This window comes from Triticum urartu, chromosome 6A (assembly GCF_056163025.1).
Source record: "Triticum urartu cultivar PI428250 chromosome 6A, HENAU_Tu73, whole genome shotgun sequence".
NCBI classification, from domain to species: domain Eukaryota; kingdom Viridiplantae; phylum Streptophyta; class Magnoliopsida; order Poales; family Poaceae; genus Triticum; species Triticum urartu.
Genome location: NC_141878.1, coordinates 42010936 through 42028818, shown reverse-complemented (window position 1 = coordinate 42028818; position 17883 = coordinate 42010936). Strand labels below are relative to the sequence as shown.

General features: G+C 42.5%; 3 pseudogenes across 1 annotated transcript; 2 read left to right on the top strand and 1 right to left on the bottom strand.

Annotated features, from left to right (window-relative positions):
- The first annotated feature begins 977 nt into the window (after positions 1-977).
- Positions 978-1296, top strand: LOC147963703 (auxin-responsive protein SAUR71-like; annotated as a pseudogene).
- A 1198-nt stretch (positions 1297-2494) lies between these two features.
- On the top strand, positions 2495-3455 carry LOC147963702 (auxin-responsive protein SAUR71-like; annotated as a pseudogene).
- A 5219-nt stretch (positions 3456-8674) lies between these two features.
- On the bottom strand, positions 8675-17883 carry LOC125515547 (uncharacterized; annotated as a pseudogene). The gene is made up of 13 exons (XR_015609382.1): positions 17641-17883; positions 14171-17521; positions 13604-13994; positions 13420-13490; positions 13139-13261; positions 12784-12895; positions 12644-12704; positions 12196-12355; positions 12025-12089; positions 11796-11932; positions 11458-11574; positions 9997-10164; positions 8675-9273 (listed from the first exon to the last, which is right to left on the bottom strand). The product of XR_015609382.1 is annotated as an uncharacterized LOC125515547 (transcript).

The following is a 17883-nucleotide window of genomic DNA, read 5'->3' as shown; positions in this document are numbered from 1 at the left end:
CATTAGGCAGGGAAGAAATCTTGGATTGTGCGATTATATTATTTGTATTTCAAACAATATGGTACAAGATTAAATATTGTTCCCTTAGTGTGGCACTGCCTAGCCGCCTATCCTCCAAGAAACAAATTCCACTTCAGAGTGGCTTCACTGGAGGAAGATCCGAAGCTTAACAAATAATTCTTCGCCTTCATCAGCCCATCCATAGTGTGAATCCTTTGGTTTTCTGTAAAACCCAAGAGAAAGCTTTTAGCCAAGATACTTTGTGCAGGAGGTACTATCGTCGTACCCCACCCTTAGTAAGAAGCTTGACGAACCACTTACTAGAAAGGACAATATTTTTAATCTCATGACCTTGTTTGCACGGGGAACGACTGCCCATTTAGCCACTTTATATATTCTATTTTCGCTGTCGCTTTTTCAGAAAAATTTGGACCCCGTTATAGTCCAATTTCTGTGAGACCCATTGTAAAATTTGAAAAAAAAGGGGGGGAGGGGGGGGGGGGGGGGGTAGGATTTGAAAAACCGTAGTACTGAGCAGAGTCAATAAGAACGAACGCCTGTCTCCCGCCAGCGGAAAGGAGCTTGCCGTGCGGACACTGTATACACGACAAAACCGTGTCGACACGTACTGCAAATTAACCTAGTACGATTGTTTCTCTTGACAGGGACCATTTGGGAATGATTTGACTAATGTAATCTCTCTCCGGGGATCACATGAGAGAGACCCCAACCCCATCGTCCACGCCTGCAGTCAGCATCAGCACACCTTGCCACAGAGCCTGCGTTTCCTATCTCGACTGAATCACTGCTGATTCTTCACAAATTAACCACCTACTGAATCTTCATCTCACACTATAAAAGCATATCGCATGGCTCTCCTGCCCTTTGCATCGGTCTTCAGGACATCATCACACGATCGACCTTTTCCCCGCGCGCGCTAGCTACGCATTTACGCAACACGCAGAACATCAGCAGCAATGGCCGCCTGGAGAAGGAAGGAGACGGCCGAAGCATACTACCTCGCGGGCCGATGCCGGCGACAGAGGAAAGAAGGTCCCCAAGGGGTACATCCCGCTGGCGCTGGTGGCGCTGGTGGGCGAGGAGGGGAACGGCGACGAGCGGGTGCTGGTGCGCATCGGCGCGCTCAAGGAGCCGTTTATGGCAGCGCTGCTGGAGATGGCTGCGCAGCAGTTCGGCTACGGTCAGCCCGGCGTCCTCAGGATCCCCTGCGACGCACAGCAGTTCCACCAAATAGTCACGGCCATGTGCAGCAAAGAGCAAAGCCACGTAGGATAGGCAGTAGTGATTATAGCAACAAGCCGAGAGAAACAATGCAGCCATAGATTGGAAGAGGGATGCACCAGCAGTTTTATAGATTTATTTAGTTAGAGAACGAACAAATTCGTATTGTAGATAGTCCACATAACTGATGGACAGCAGATTTGATCTTTCAGCAACGTGGTGCTCTGTATATTGTTCTGCTTGCGTTGAATTCTCTCTCTTTTTCGTTTACATTGACTGCGTCGCTTCAGAATGAGTTCATCAAGTGTGGATAGAAAGGGACCTGATCAGAACTCTAAGAGCATCTCCAACAGCCGCGCCAAAAGACGTGCACGCAGTAAACTTGGTTTTTAACTTCCCCTGATTAGATGATTCCTGCTAATGGATACAATTGGAAATCATCAACTTACGCAAATCATTTCACCATGCTGCGCACTAAGCTCAAGTTCAGATAAAAATGAGAAGTGTTATATACTCATATCATGCATACAATTTTATTGTATGATACTACTTCCACAGTCCATAATATCATAGCTTGGTAGGGCGCAGAGTTTTGGCTCCAGGGACCCTGGTGAACAATAACTTAAAGACAGATAAAAAAATTGTGCAGATGTTCATGTTAGTGTAACAAGAGTGTTTGCCAATTCTCATGCGAACGTGGTAGTAGTGCTTCCTCGGTGAAAAAAGCAAAATTTAGTGTACTATTTGAAGGTAACATTTGTCGTTTGACTTACTTTTTTTTCATAGGTTAACATGCTTAAACTTTCCCCCTAAAAATTTGGAGGTAACATTTGGGAGTGACAATGAATACATATATTATTATTTTCAACTTTTCTTGATCATGACAAAATACATTTTTGACGGGCAACAACATATACTCCCTAGAGTCAAAAGTAATATCCCAGCTTGGTATCATTATGACTTTATTTATGTCATGCATGACACATACTAGTACGTCATTTAATGTATGTTGTTATGATACTCAACTCTCTCTTTTCACATCTAAAAAGGTGGTGTTTGGTTCTCTAGTCCTAGGACTTTTTCTAATCCCTATGACTTTTTGAAAAAGACTCTCAAGGATGTGCTTCTAAGGACTTTTAGCAAAAAATTCCAAAAAAGTCTCACCCTGTTTGGTTTGCTAGGATTTTTCTAGTCCCAACACAAAATAGTCCCTGAAACCAAACACCCCCTAATTGTGTCCCACTTAGCGAAAATGACCAGTTAGCAATTAGCATGCATGGTACTACTACCAACAGTCCAATATCTGCGAGACCCCTTGTAAAATTTTGAAGGAAAAAAAAGGAGGATGTAAAAAGAAAAATATTACTGAGCCGAGTCAATAAAAACGAACGTGTCTCCCGCCAGCGGAAAGGAGCTTGCCCTAGTTAAATTTGTTTCGTCTTCCTCGTCCGTGGGTAGAGATGTGTCTGTACACAGAACAAAACCGTACGGACACTGCAAATTGATTACCCTAGTACGATTGTTTCTCTTGACAGTGACCATTTGGGAACGATTTGACTAATAACCGAGTCTCTGCCGGGATCAGAGAGACCCCAACTCCATCGTCCACGCCCGCGGTCACCATCACCACACCTTGCCACAGAGCCTAGGTTTCCTATCTGAATTCTGAACGTCTGATCCCCTTTCCAAACTCACTCACTGCTCTTGTCATTTTGGATCATCTTCCTCTCTCATCTCTCGCACTATAAAATCACATCGCGTTGCCCTCTCCTCAGCAATCATCATCAGGGCATCACCACACAATTGACCATCAATCATTGATACCACAATCTTTCCCCGTGGTAGCTACACAACACATAAACAGAACAGAACAGAACAGCAGCAACGGCGGCCTGGCGAAGGAAGGAGACGGCCGAAGCATACTACCTCGCCGCTGATGCCGGCGACAGAGGAAAGAAGATCCCGAGGGGTACCTCCCGCTGGCGCTGGTGGGCGAGAAGGGAGACGGCGATGAGCGGGTGGTGGTGCGGATCGATGCGCTCAAGGAGCCGTGCATGGCGGCGCTGCTGGAGATGGCCGCGCAGCAATTCGGCTACGGCCAGCCCGGCGTCCTCAGGATCCCCTGCGACGCACAGCAGTTCCACCAAATGGTCACGGCCATGTGCAGCAAGAGCAAAGCCACACAGGATAAGATTGGAAGAGGGATGCAGTAGCTCAAATTATAATTATCTCACCTCACATGCGCATGCTTTCTAGGTTTATTTAGTTACGGACCGAACAATTCGTAGTATTGCAGATAGTCCATATAACTGAAACAAATTTGGTGTTTCAGCGAGGTGGTTCTCTTCTCTGAATATCGTTTTGCGTTCGTTGCGCTCTGTTTTCTTTCACATTGACTCTTGACTATAGCATAGCACTGACTCCGCCTGCGGCGATGCGCTCCTGAATCGGCTATTCCCCTGTCTACCCCTGAAACCCTCGATTGGCGGTGGCGGCTCGGCCATTCCCGCACGGCCGTCCCCCTCATTCTTCACTTTTCGCACCCCCAGGCGACCCCACTTCGCCGGCCTTCTACCTGACGCCGGGCACCACCCTGCTGCGCTGGCCTGTGCCGTGACGCCGAAGAGGAGGAAACCCCCGCCCGCACCACGCTGCGCCGCTCTGCCCCGTGACGCCGGAGTGGGGGACACCACCGCGCTGCGCCGGCCTGCCCCATGATGCTGGTCGCAGGAGAGGAGGACACGGCGACCACCATGGCAACGAGCCTAGGCTCGCTTTATGATTTATAAATGCCATGTGTCATTTATCAGGATGGGTCTCACCTGCTAGCCCATGAGACCTAGTCTTATATAATTATTTTTCCAAAGTGAGTTCCCTGTTCCGTAGTTTTTGTTTGTGTAGCAAACTGATATTCCACCTGATTGGATGGTCCAGAGAACTCTTCCATCATTTAACTTCCCCTGATTAGACAATTCTTCCTAATGGATACAATTGGAAACCACCAATTTACGCAAATCATTTAATGATGCTGCACACTAAGCTCAAGTTCAGAAACTTCAGATAACCACGAAGCAGCTTCTAGTTCTAAGCACTGTCAAATCAAGTAGGCAGGTTACTGGAATTTAAGTGTTCAGTGACTGGCCAAACCCTTTGCTCGCTATAACTGAACACGTACGTTTGGCCTTCCAAGTAGAGAGTGTACAGCTCTAGTTTTGTTGGCTCATTTGTTGTTTGTAGACATCTGAACTGGAAGAAAACTTTGGCAATAGCGTACAAAGTTCTCAGCGGTCGTTGACAATGAGCTGTGAGAATGTTGAGGAGGTGGAAGGCGAAGCTGAGAAGAAGAAAACAGAGTCCCAATCTCCCAGAAAGATAAAACACCGAAGCAGTCCAAGAAAAGGAAGGAAATGACGCCAAGGTAAGATGAATTGGAATCTTTTACAAATATCCTTGTGTTCAGACTTCAGAAGCAGGGCAAGTGCAACTATTGCAAACAAGATCTTTTATGTGAATAAAAACTAGGTATATCATCCTTGCTGAAGAATTTGACCACCTGCAGGAGCAACCCCAATAAGATCAATGATGATAACAAGCAGTCAACCCTTCAAGATACAACAGATGAGGAGGACAGCAGATTAGAGATGCTTCAAGATACAGCCCTCGTTGCTAGGATCCACTACTAGGAAAAGGGCTATAGATGATATGGCCACTAGTACTAATGGCGCACCATGTGCTGGGGCGTCATTAGTGTCCAAATACTAATGACGCACCATATCCACGGTGTGCCATTAGTAACAATTTTTTTCCTTTTTTTTCAAAACTAGTAATAGCGCACCACATCCACGGTGCGCCACTAGTAATTTTTTTTAATTTTTTTTAAAACTAGTAATGGCGCATCAGTGAACAGTGCGCCATTACTAGTTTAACTAGTAATGGCGCACCACATTCACGGTGCGCCACTAGTAAATTTTTTTCAAATTTTTTTTAATTTTTTTTTCATTTTTTCATTTTTTTTAAATTAGTAATGGCGCACCGTGTGTGTGATGCGCCATTACTAGTTATGCGCCATTACTAGTTTAACTAGTAATGGCGCACTATCCACTGGTGCGCCATTACTAGTTTTGTAAAAAAAATTGAAAAAAAAATACTAATGGCGCACCGTGGATGTGATGCGCCATTACTAGTTTAACTAGTAATAGCGCACTATCCACTGGTGCGCCATTACTAGTTTTGAATAAAAAAAACTAGTAATGGCACACCACTCCCATGGTGCGCCATTACTAACTTGGCCCAAAAATCCACCGAATGCATCCCGTGGACCGCCTTTTCAGTTAAAAAAAGAAAATGATGGAAATGTCAAAAAAATAATAAAAGAAAGTAAGTTTCACATGTGATATGTGGTCTACTTGTTGGGAAAATTTATAAATATGAATTTCGACTTTATTTGCAAAATCTCTCTGGAATTTGTAAAATGGGCATAACTTTTGCATACGAACTCGGATTAAAAAGTTTTTTATATGAAAAATCATCTACTCGAAAAGTTACACCTGAATTTAATCGGGGGAACCCCATTAAACATTTTCAAAATCCCCAAAAACCTAACAGAAAAAAAGTTACGGGGCTTTTAAGATCTAGAGGGAAAAAATGGAAAAAAAATTCAAACTGTGAAGTTTTTTTTCAAAATATGATACGTAATATGACTCATCATACTCATGAACATGAACAAAGTCCTAGACTTCAACAAGGTTTAATAGGATTGATATGATAGATATATCAACAGGTGCTTGTGAAGTGAGCTGGTGCTGGGGTTTGATAGAACTGCGAAGTTAAGCGTGCTTGGGCTGGAGTAGTGTGAGGATGGGTGACCTTTCAGAAAGTTTGACCACAAAGTACGATTTGACTTGAGATTAAGCATATTGACCCGAGATTAAGCCATGGTGACCTAAGATTAAGAACAAATTTGGAAAAAAAAAACAAAAAAATTTTTTGAAATTTTTTACTAATTGCGCACCAATGGCGTGATGCTAGTGGCGCACCTATAGTGCGCCATTAGTAGCGAAAACAGGTGCGCCACTAGCAGCCCTTTTCCTAGTAGTGGAGGTTTGATCCTGGGAAGATTAGAGATGCTTTTGCTGAAATGATAATTATGGATGGGCTCCCATTTGCATTTTCCGAGAAACCAGGATTTACAAAGTTAATGTCAAAGGCACGTCCTCGCTTTACTGTGCCATCTAGGAGAACCACTATCAGTTATTGTGTCGACATTTACTATTGTGAGAAAGTGAAACTGAAGAAAATTCTTCAAAGAATCTTGTGATAGGGTCAGCCTAACAACCGACACCTGGACATCTATGCAACAGCAGAGCTATATCTGTGTTACGGTTATGGCTCATTTCCTTGACACTGACTGGAAGCTACATAAGCGGATTATTGGGTTCTTCTTGGTGGGTGGTCATAAGGGGAAGACAATGAGGACATCAAGAGGTGTTTGCTTGATTCGGGTTTAGAGAAAGTGTTCTCCATAACTGTTGACAATGCATCACCAAATGATGGCACTATAAGTTACATGAGGAGGGTCATGAACAATGCTAAAACCAGCATAGCAGAAGGACAATATATTCACATGAGATGTGCAGCCCATGTCATAAACTTGATAGTTTCAGATTGCCTAAGAGAGTTGGACATCTCAATGCAGCGAACCCGTGCTGCTGTCCGTTTTATCAGAAATTCTCCATCAAGAATTCACTCGATTTAAAAGGTGTGGTGACTTGGAAAAGGAGGAGAGCAAAACCATCTTACCACTTGATATGTGCACAAAATGGAACTCCACATGCCTAATATTGAGAACTGCAGCCACATATGAGAAATTTGGAAAAAGATTAGTGAAACACTTAATGACTTGTTTAAGATGTATGCTTCAAGTGAGAAGAAGGAAATGGAATCCAATGTGGTGCAAGGAACGAGCTTGATGAGGTCCATAATTGCCAAGAGGATGAGAATGAACAACTGTGTGGTCGGCCCTACCAAGTCTGAGCTTGAGAAATATCTTGCTGAGGAGACTGGCGCAAACACCACCAAATTTCATATTCTCATTTACACCCTTCATGGTCCAAGCGCTCATTTGTACTCATGACTGGATGCGGCAATCAGCTCCTGTAAATGATGAAGAGATACAGAACAATTGACCAAACTAGAGGAAGGCATGAAAATAGGTTCATTTGGTGCTTCCTTTGTTTCCCTAGTTCCTTGCTGGATTTAACTGCTTACTGCTTACTTTATTTTAATCTCACAGTTACTTCAAGAAATGAGTGGTCTCAATGTATCCGAGACTAGCTCTAGTAATAATAATTCCATCACCATTCATGATTCCACATCATAAAGATGGGTGAGTACTACTTCCCTTGATAAGCACAAGAGGGACTTGCAACTTGGAGGGTATGATGGTAATCTCATGCTACATTATTTTCTAACCTGCAGTTTACAGAGATTGGAGCCTTGGAAAAATCTTTCCATCTCACTGATGAGTTGGATTGTGGTGGTGCAAAACTGCAAAGCTTGTTGTCTTGTTCGGTTCAAGCGATCGGTTCATTATTTTATTTTGGTCTATGCTTCCATGCCGGAACATCTATCAGTCAGTCAATGATATGAGCTCAAGTTATCTGTGCCGTGTAGTTGTGCGGCTGCTACTATGAACTGTAAGCTACTATCTATTTGGCTTCAAGTTATGCAACCTCACAACTTTTTATGATTCAAACAGTAAAAAATAGCTTCACCTTAAGGAAATTCTACCAAAACACCAAAGTTGAATCATCTCAGTATTGTTGGGGGAAAACAGCAATGGCTAGACTTTGTGGTGTTATAGAATACTTTCAATTTCTCTGTTATCACGTTCTCAATTTCTTCTCACGGTAGACGACCAAGAGACTAATGGTTCAAATGCCTCCCACAGAGGCGAAAGCTGAACCATCTACCTCACCAAATCATTTGGAATATTATTTATTATCATGGAGTAGAAAAGCAGAAACATCTGGTTTCTAGCTCATAGGCATATTTTTAGAAATGCATGATCTAGGTAATCACAAACAAATTGACTTTAGTTAAATCCATCCCGTAGGATCTTATTAATTAATACCTCCTTCGGTACAAAATATATTCCACCTCTTTTACACTGCATGATATCAAAACAACACTGAGCTTATATCTTCGTGATGAAAGCTTCAGTCATACTATGTTACTAAAAATAAAAAATCATAATTCCTGATGAAAGCAGTTTTACTGATAAAATCTAGTCTTATAACTTCGCTCATGTGTTCAGTATAAAGTCTCTTATGACCAAACTGAAGAAATTAGACTGCAAACAACACATAGAATTTGGTTCAATTATTATAGAAAGAACTTGTCAATCTTTGCTACAGAAGCAGAACTTGTGACATAAACTAAACTAAACCAGGCACCGCAAGAAATTTGTTTTCCAGATCAAAATAATTACATAAACACAAGGAAAACTTCAAGCTTCAGGCACTCCACGAAATCACAACTTAGGCTACTAGCAAGCGATTCAGGGTGCGTTGTCACACGACAGTGTAAAACTTCAATGGTTCGGCTGAAAGCGGTTCATTAAGTGAATCTCCTCGGCAATTCCCGATAACCTTTTGGTTGTCCACCGGAACCAACCAAGTGATCTCGTGGATCCAGGACCCATGACCACGCCAGGCGGGGACACGAGCTGGGGCCTCCATGGTATGTGTGTAGGAGAAGCCTCGCAGGTCGCTGATGAAGCAACTGAGGAGGGGAGCACTGTAGCGGTGGTGTGAGTGAAAGCGGCATAAAAAAGTGGATGTTGGATACGATGCGATGCTGGCGTTTGCAGATGAGGGAGGCACGGGGGAGTGAGGGACGGCTGCTGGAGGAGGTGGAGGAGATTCTCAGAGAGTAGGTTTTCATCGTCAGCGGCACCATCGCCCTCGACATCTTGCCCTCCTCACAGCTCGTGTGGCAGGGGGAAATGGTCAAGTGATCAGCATCGTGGACCTGCATTTGCACAAACACCTAGTCAGTAATTTAGCCAGGCCATATGCCTATTCATTAGGGAAAATGTTAATTTTGCACCAAATACGTTAAAATAGCATCTCCGATTAACACAGAGCAGTATAAATAGCATCTCCGATTAATTTAGCCAGGCCATATTCTTTCTTTTTTTCCTTTTTTCTTTTTCTTTTTCTTTTTTCTTTTTTCTTTCCTTTTCTCTGCCCTACAAAAGCTTGAAAGGTGCCAACAAAAGCTCTAATAAATGAAAATAAAAGCAAAAATGGTTGGCAAGTTTCAACAAGGGCTAATAATGATATGGCTAATATTCCTCCTTAAAAGATGTGCAAAGCAAAATATGAATGTGCATGGCAAAAGAATCCACTACTTGGAATAGCAAATGAGGAGTTGCTATGATAGGTAGATATGGTGGACTCATTGAAAAACTGAAGTGGCTTAACGGGAGTTTCTCTCTTTTTTTTCTTCTATTCTTTGGGGGTAATTTTACTTGTTGACCTTTTTTTCTCTCATGGTTGATTATCAACCTTGGTTTCTTACCTCTCACATCTCACTCTTTTTAGTGAGAAACTCCACAAGGGGTTTGGATGTACCGGCGGAGTATGCTAGATCCCAATGTAGGAAATGCAATGCCAAGTACCGATGAGGCTAGCAACATAAGATAAAAGGATGATCGGCTTGGAGAACATCTTGTCACAATGAAATGCAAACCTGAAAATGTAAACTTATGAAAAGGTTGTGGAAGCATAGTGAACTCGAAAACCATCTGCGATAGCACATTTAGTCCAGAACTAGCAAGCACACCACCATGTCCTCATGGATGGCCACGAAGCTTTAAGTGAAGTATTTTGATGCATAGCAAAGCGAAGATAAGAACACCTGCACAGAATATTAAATATTGAGTACACCATAAATTTCTTCCAGGAACAAACAAAGAAAGAGTAAAATGCCATTAACTTATTTGTCAACTTGTGAGAAGATAAGTGGTGTTGAGAAGAAATCTTGAATTAATGACTTTGTTTAACTAGTAATGGCGCACCACTCCCACGGTGCGCCATTACTAACTTGGCCCAAAATTTCCACCGAATGCACCCCCCTGGACCGCCTTTTCAGTTTAAAAAAAATAAAAGAAATTGATGGAAATGTCAAAAAAATAAAAGAAAATAAGTTTTCCATGTGATATGTGGTCTAGTTGTTGGGAAAATTTACAAATATGAATTTCGACTTTATTTGCAAAATCTCTCTGGAATTTGTAAAATGGGCATAACTTTTGCATACGAACTTGGATTAAAAAGTTTTCTATATGAAAAATCATCTACTCGAAAAGTTACATCCAAATTAAACAAGGGGAACCCCGTTAAATATTTTCAAAATCCCCAAAAACCTAACAGAAAAAAAGTTACGGGGCTTTTAAAATTCGGAGGCAAAAAAATTCAAAAAATTTCAAACTTACTAGTGGCGCACCGTATGCTAGGTGCGCCACTAGTAACAGAAAAAAAAATTGGTTTCAAAAAAAAATTGAATTATTTTTCAAAATATGATACGTAATATGACCGGGAAATTTGAAATATTTTTTCAAAATTTCATCATACTCATGAACTAAGTCCTAGACATCAACAAAATTTAATAGGATTGATATGATAAATATATCAACAAGTGCCTGTGAAGTGAGATAGTGCGCCATTACTACGAAGTTAACCGTGCTCGGGTTGGAGTAGTGTGAGGATGGGTGACCTTCCGGGAAGTTTGACCATAGAGTGTGATTTGACTTGAGATTAAGCATATTGACCCGAGATTAAGCCATAGTGACCCGAGATTAAGAAAAAAAATTAAATTTTTTTTTTGAAAAAAGTTGCTACTAATGGCGCACTCCTGCGCGGTGCTTAGTATACCAGATACTAATGGTGCACCGTGGGCTATACTAATGGTGCACCGGTGGTGCGCCATTAGTAAAAAAATCTAATGACGTGGTGCTAGTGGCGCACCTCTAGTGCACCATTAGTAGCGAAAACAGGTGCGCCACTAGCAGCCCTTTTTCTAGTAGTGTCATTTCAGTGCCTATGTCTGAATATCTGATATGTCATGAGGCTAATTGGATTTCTTACTGAATATCTGAATATCCGAACAAAGTGCGTAAGAGTTTAACCATAAAGATCAAATGTATATATTTACCAGATGTATGTGTATGAAGAACATCACACAAGACCGTCATGTGAGAACTATGCATCATGCATGGATGGACTGAGTGTTACAAGGGTAGAAAAATGTACAACTCCAAGATAGAGAGTCCTGCACAGTGAATGGAAACAGAGAACTGTTAGCAGCAATGAGGCAAAATAAAACTTAAAAAGTGTTTTTCTTTTTGTGTGTGATCATAAAAAAGCAAGGTTATTAACTGGGGATATATACAAGCAAGGTAACATCAGGGTGTCGATGAACATACTGTAGATTGAAATTTCTGAACAATGCATAAAACTATTGAAGTACAGTATGATTACGCATGTACTAACCAGATTATGGACAGAATGGAAGATACAGATTGAGATCTCCAGCATTTCTTCAGCTGGACTGAACTTAATTATGTCATGACAACTTGCTTACCAGGTATGCCTGGACCGACAGGACCACGCCGTTTACCCGGGTTGATCTAAAAAGACCAGAGCAACATTGTAACATTAACTTCTGATTGTACATTTGTAAGTGAATTATGGAACAGATCAACCAGAGTAACGCACTTACAAAGCATCACCCTTTAGTAAGTGAGGTTAGTTTGCACGTAAGCAGCTTTGCAGCGTGTAAATCATCTGGACAAGTGACATCCTAACTTAGTGTTGGCTATAAAAAATTGCACAAGTATTCCATGAACAGCAATGGGTTTTTTTGTGTGTGTGTGCAGAAGTAGGTACTTACTGCTGGTAGTTCCCAGAACTTCCTATATTAAGAAAACTTCAGAATTTTTTATGAGATTCAGCACAATTTCAAAAGGTCACATGATGAATTTGTGAAACTTCATGTTGCTGTAGTAATTATGATCCATTTCCTTGTAATGAAACTTGTAGAGCTCCTACATCTGGTTCAGAAGAAAGTCAGACAAATGTAGATCTTCTAAGAGAATTCACAGGCTTTCCCCTAGCTTGCTTATAGAAATTATTTGCTTCCGAGAAATATAAATGTCCCTATTGTTTAATTAAAGACAATATTAAAGCATGCAACAACTTCAAGATTGGTACAACATTTAATCTTAAAAAGTTTACTTAGCACAACTAGGGAACGATTATTTTTGTTTTCTGAAATCATCGAGGTATCTATACTATATCTAGAGCAGTCTTAAAGTTTCATTTTACATGTAAACACTTACCAAATCTATAACACTGGTAGGACTACAAGTGTGCAAAAATGTATAGTTCCAGGATGGAATCCTGCACAATAAATGGAAACAGAGCATTGTTCAGATTATGCAGTAAAAACAAGGTCTGAAGATTAACTGTATATACTTACCAGATTTATGTACAGGCAGGGGATGCCACAAGACCCTCATGTGAGAACTCTGCATGGATGGATCGAGCGAGTCCTTGAATGGCACAAAACTATGCAAATCCAAGGTAGAGCCCTGCACAGAGTATCAAAACAAGTGGGTTATATTCAGAAAACTCGTTACTTAGTAATGAGGCAAAAAAAAACTGAAAATATGTTTTCACAAGGGTAATTGGCAACAGAGATAAACAAGGAAGTATTAGTATTTGTTGACATGAAGGGGAAGTGTCTAGAAAAAGGTGGACTAACATACTGTAGATTATATTCCTAGACAGTAAATTGAACTATTGGATTATGGGTTGATGAGGCATGTACTAACCAGATCATGCACAGAATGTAAGATGCTATTCATGCTCGTTGCAACTGAGTGTCCGAGGACCGAGTGTCTGAGTTTTTCAACCAGGCTAGAGGATGCATAAATCGAAAAGGCAAAAAGCAAGCCCTGCACAGAGTATTAAAAGAAGCGGTTTATTGAGATATTACCATAAACCAAACATAAAGGTGAATGGCTTTGATGTTTATGCGGTTAGAAAAAACAAAGGGAAATCGTGTGTAGGTACTAGGAACGAGTACTAGAGAGCAAATAAGTGTTTTGTTTACCTTGGTTTTGTCAGATTTGACTTTACTGGAATTGTCTCTGAAACTTGCTGCACTGCAAAGAAGATAAAATCCTGCAGATTGAGTAGATGGAAACAGAAAAAGCTGTTATTCAGTAATAATGAGGTAAAGCAAAGAAAATAAATGGTTTGACAGTGTGAACAGTTAAAGTAGTGGATTCATATACCATAAAATAAATTTCTAAGCAGGGCATGGATTTATTGTTGGAGTATGGGATGATTACAGTATAAATGGTTATACTGTAATTGCCCCTGAAATTTGCTCCACCGCAAAGTGGATAAAATCCTGTATAGTAGATGGAAACAGAAAACTGTATGATGTGTGGGGCCAGGAGAAAGCAAACGTTAGTTAGGGACAAGATGTGGACAGTCAAAGTCCGTATATTGGAGTTATGGGATGATTACGCACATGATGGATGAATGATGATACAGACTGAAGTCTTGGTGCTTGCACTGGCAAAAACTGATGAGAGCCTGAGAACGAACTACACTTTGCAAACAGAGAGACTTCTACGAGGCTGATGATGTACCACCAATCAAGACGAGAAAAAGGGAAACCTGCACATAAGATTAAAACAAGTGGGTTTTTCAGTTCAGTTGAAACGACAATAATTCTTAAAAACCAAATGGAAAAAAAAATCTGAATAATTTCGAAGCTAACGAGGTTAGCAAAAGCAAAGGGAACTTGTGAGTAGGAAGTGAGAATGAGAAGAGGATAAGGACATGTTTGTTACCTTGGACGGATTCGTGAGATTTGATGCCGGGGCAGCACGGACATCAAGTACTCGCAGGGATTTTTGGAGCCTGTCCTCGGGAAGCGATTTGATGCCGGGGCAGCCCTTGATCACTATTTCCTGCAGAGAACTCGGGAGGACGTCTTTGGGCACTGATTTGATGGCAGGACAATTCGGGATCTCTAATTTTTGCAGAGACGTTGGGAGGCCATCCGAAAAAGTGGGAAGCAATTCGAGCTCAGAACAATCGTAGATCTCTAATTGCCGCAGAGAACTCGGGAGGCCGTCCTTGGGCAATGCTTTCATGGAACATCCGGAGATCTCTAATTTCTGCAGAGAACTCGGGAGGCCGTCCTTGGGCAGCAGCTGGAGCGATGGGCATTCACTGATACATAAGTACTTGATGCTGGCAAGTGTATGTAGACCTGCAGGGAGGAACTGCAATTTGTTGCAGAAACAATATGCGAGCTCTTGGAGGGAGGTGAGAAGCAGGAGGGCATCTCCTGGGATGGGCTCCACTTCTTTGCTACCGAAAAAGCACAGTCTGGTGAGGGAGGTGGAGAGCAGGCTGCAGATGGACTCTGACAAAACTCCGGAGGAGTCATCTATTGATAGGGTATGCAGTCTTGAGGAACTGCTGAAACTTAGGTTTGTGAGTTCTTCCAGCTTGGATAGTGTGAGTTGTTCCAGGGAGGTCGGGAAAGGGAAACCAGACGAGGAGCCCGAATAGGATGAAAGCAAATTGGGGCAATTATATGCACTCAATTCGCGGAGGGAGTGTAGACCCTGGAGACCTCCTGAATTGGGGACTATTCTCAGCTGGCGGCAACCTCGGAGGAGCAACTTCTCTAGTTGGGTAGGCAAGAGCAGCAGTCCTCCTTCTGCCGTTGCCACTATTTCCTCCTCTTCTTTTGTCTGTTGCTGCTGTGCTCCACTCCGCTTCTCCGACACGCCAACTTCTGTTATATTCTCGCTATCACATATACGCAGGCTGGTGAGCTTCAGGAAATGAGAGAGCAGTTGAGTCACTTCTTTCCCGCTAGCACCACTATTAGTAATGGACACTTCTTCAACTGGAACCTGGTGCGTGACATGGCTCTCACCTCTGACTGGCCACAGTACAATACTCGAATGACCGACTATACTGATGTACTCCAGAGATGATAGCATTTGGATGATATCCATGGGCAAAGGAGGGCAATCTCTTATAATCAACTCTTTTACATCACTGAAATTACAGAAAGCCAACTCATTCCAAAACAAGATATCTGTGCCATCCTCTGCATGAATGATCAAACGATACCTGGTTTTCTAAAATGACTACTTGAGTAAGCGAGCTCCTGAAAATCCGAGCCTGCTTCTGCTATCTTAATGGAGCATAGAGTACGTGTCCAAGGGATAGGAGGCATTGTCCTCAGGTTTGGGCATCTTACAATCTTGAGCTCCCGTAGTCTAGGGAACCAAGTCAACTTCTCCCCTTCTTGCATTGGTTGAGAGCAAGTAGAACATGAAAATGGCAACTCCTTAAGTTCAGGGCAATCTTCAATAATGAGCACTTCCAGGTGGAAGAAGAACCCACAATTTTGATTTCCAGCCCACTTGGTCAGTTTTGGTATCTTAACAAACACTAGCTTTTTCAAATTTTGGAAGCATTTTTTTTCAAGACAATTTTTTTGAAAGCTTGGGCTTGAGATGCAACACTTGCACTCAACACGGGGTTCATCAACCAACCATAACTCTCCTAATGGTGGAAAAGTTTTCCAAGACACATCAGCCAAGTGAAGAGATTCCAAATTTTTGACAAAGAGGTTCTCACCTAGCCATGTTGGGCAATTAGTGCCTCTGTGCCCTCTAATGCACAGATCTCGAAGGTCACTGTGCGGTACAAGATTTTCAAGAACATTTCCTTCTCTTGTGGGATCCCTGTTAGATCGTTTCATACCCCACTCTAATGTTAGTTCTCGCAAGTGGTTTCTGTGTATTGGCCTTATTTCATTTACCCCACCTTTCTCTTGCACCTTTTCAAGATTGTAAATGCCAAGTGACCCTCCAAGCTCTGTTAATTGTGCTAGTTGACTTAGTTCGAAACCAACATTTTCTTTTCCAACTTCAAACCTCTGATATGTTCGAAACACATCATCCAAGTCGAGTAAAAATCTCTTAGCTTTTAATCTTTGTTTGATAAGTTCTTCAACACTAGCATTCTGCTTTTCATCATCAACTCTATCGATTTTGTTGACTATCTCTTGTGCCAACCTATCTGCATTGAAATCGAGAGAGACACAAATCCAAATTGAAGCCTGGAAAGAGCTATTCACTTCTTGGCATATGTGTTGCGTAAAAGTTGTTTTTCCAATACCCCCTGGTCCGAAAATTGGAAGCACGTTAAGTTGTTTGGGACAGTACTCATGACTAATAATGCCATTTTTAATTTTCCTTTTTTGGTCATCCCTCCCATATAACTCATATTCTATAATCTCTGATGTGGTTTTTGATCTTTTTATAGCAATTTCTTGGGTACGGTTGTGGCTGGATCCCAACAAATCTAGATTAAGAATTATGGAGACCTTAGCACATACTTCCTTCAGCTGCCCTACCATGTCAATCATTGTTCGAGACATTTGCACCCTATCAAACATCAATTCTTTTGTTTCTATATCTCTCTCGCTTGCACACTCAGACATGATAGCTTGAGCACCATCACCATGGACAGATATGGAAGAATAGCATGGAAATTGTTTACCGAAAGTGTGGGCAGCGTTGCGAGCACTTGAGATGACCCTGGGCATGCATCCACCATCAACTTTATTGACACCTGCCTTGTTGGTGGGTGTCAATGGCGAGGAGCCGATGCCCCGCCTGCCACGCAAGCGTATGCCTAAGAGGTCATAATCTTGGTGATCACCTGGATCAATTTCTTGGTCACCACCACGGCTAGCAGCACCCAAGCACGGGAGGCACTTGAGTTTGCTGATGGCATGCCTCGCCGTGTGTTCAATATTGGTGCGGATGCCTTGGATGCAACCCACATCGTTCACACCGGCGGCATGGTAGGTTCCTTTAAGTGAGTCCTGGATGCGGAAGTACTCCAGCTCATCCAGCACATCATCAGCCCCGTACGCGAGCTGCTGCAGCTTGCGCAGGAGCTCCTTGAGCGCGACGCCATGGATGCCCCTGCCCTGCACGTTCTCGAGCATCCCATGTGCATACAGTAGCTCCATCTTGAGGGCGTCGATGTTGCGATCTAGATCGGCACTAGCCGCCCAGGACTCTAGCAAGCCATCTGTGACCGGGGCCAGTGCCTTGCCCAGCACCCACTTGGCCGCGCCTATGGCGGTGTCCATCCTCGGGCTGAAACACAGTTTGCAAATACATATATTTATTATTGGTCACTACTATAAAAGAGTAACATTACTGATTCAAGATCGATGGTTGGAGACGAAGATTAGCTGGAAGAAAGATGCACGTACCGCCGTGAACCCCCCTGCCTCGAGGGCGTTGAGGTGACCCAAGGCGTAGCGGGTTGATGTGGGATGTGCGCAGGAGAGAGAGATAGCAAAGCAATCAGCAGCTAGCCGTAGCGTGTGTGGAGAGCAATGTGCAGGAGGAGGGGTGATATAAAGAGAGGGTCAAGGCTCTCCCTCCCAAAAAGCAATTACGGGATGAAGTGAAATAATTGCTGCCGACAAGGCGTTCGAGTGGCGCCAAAGTAA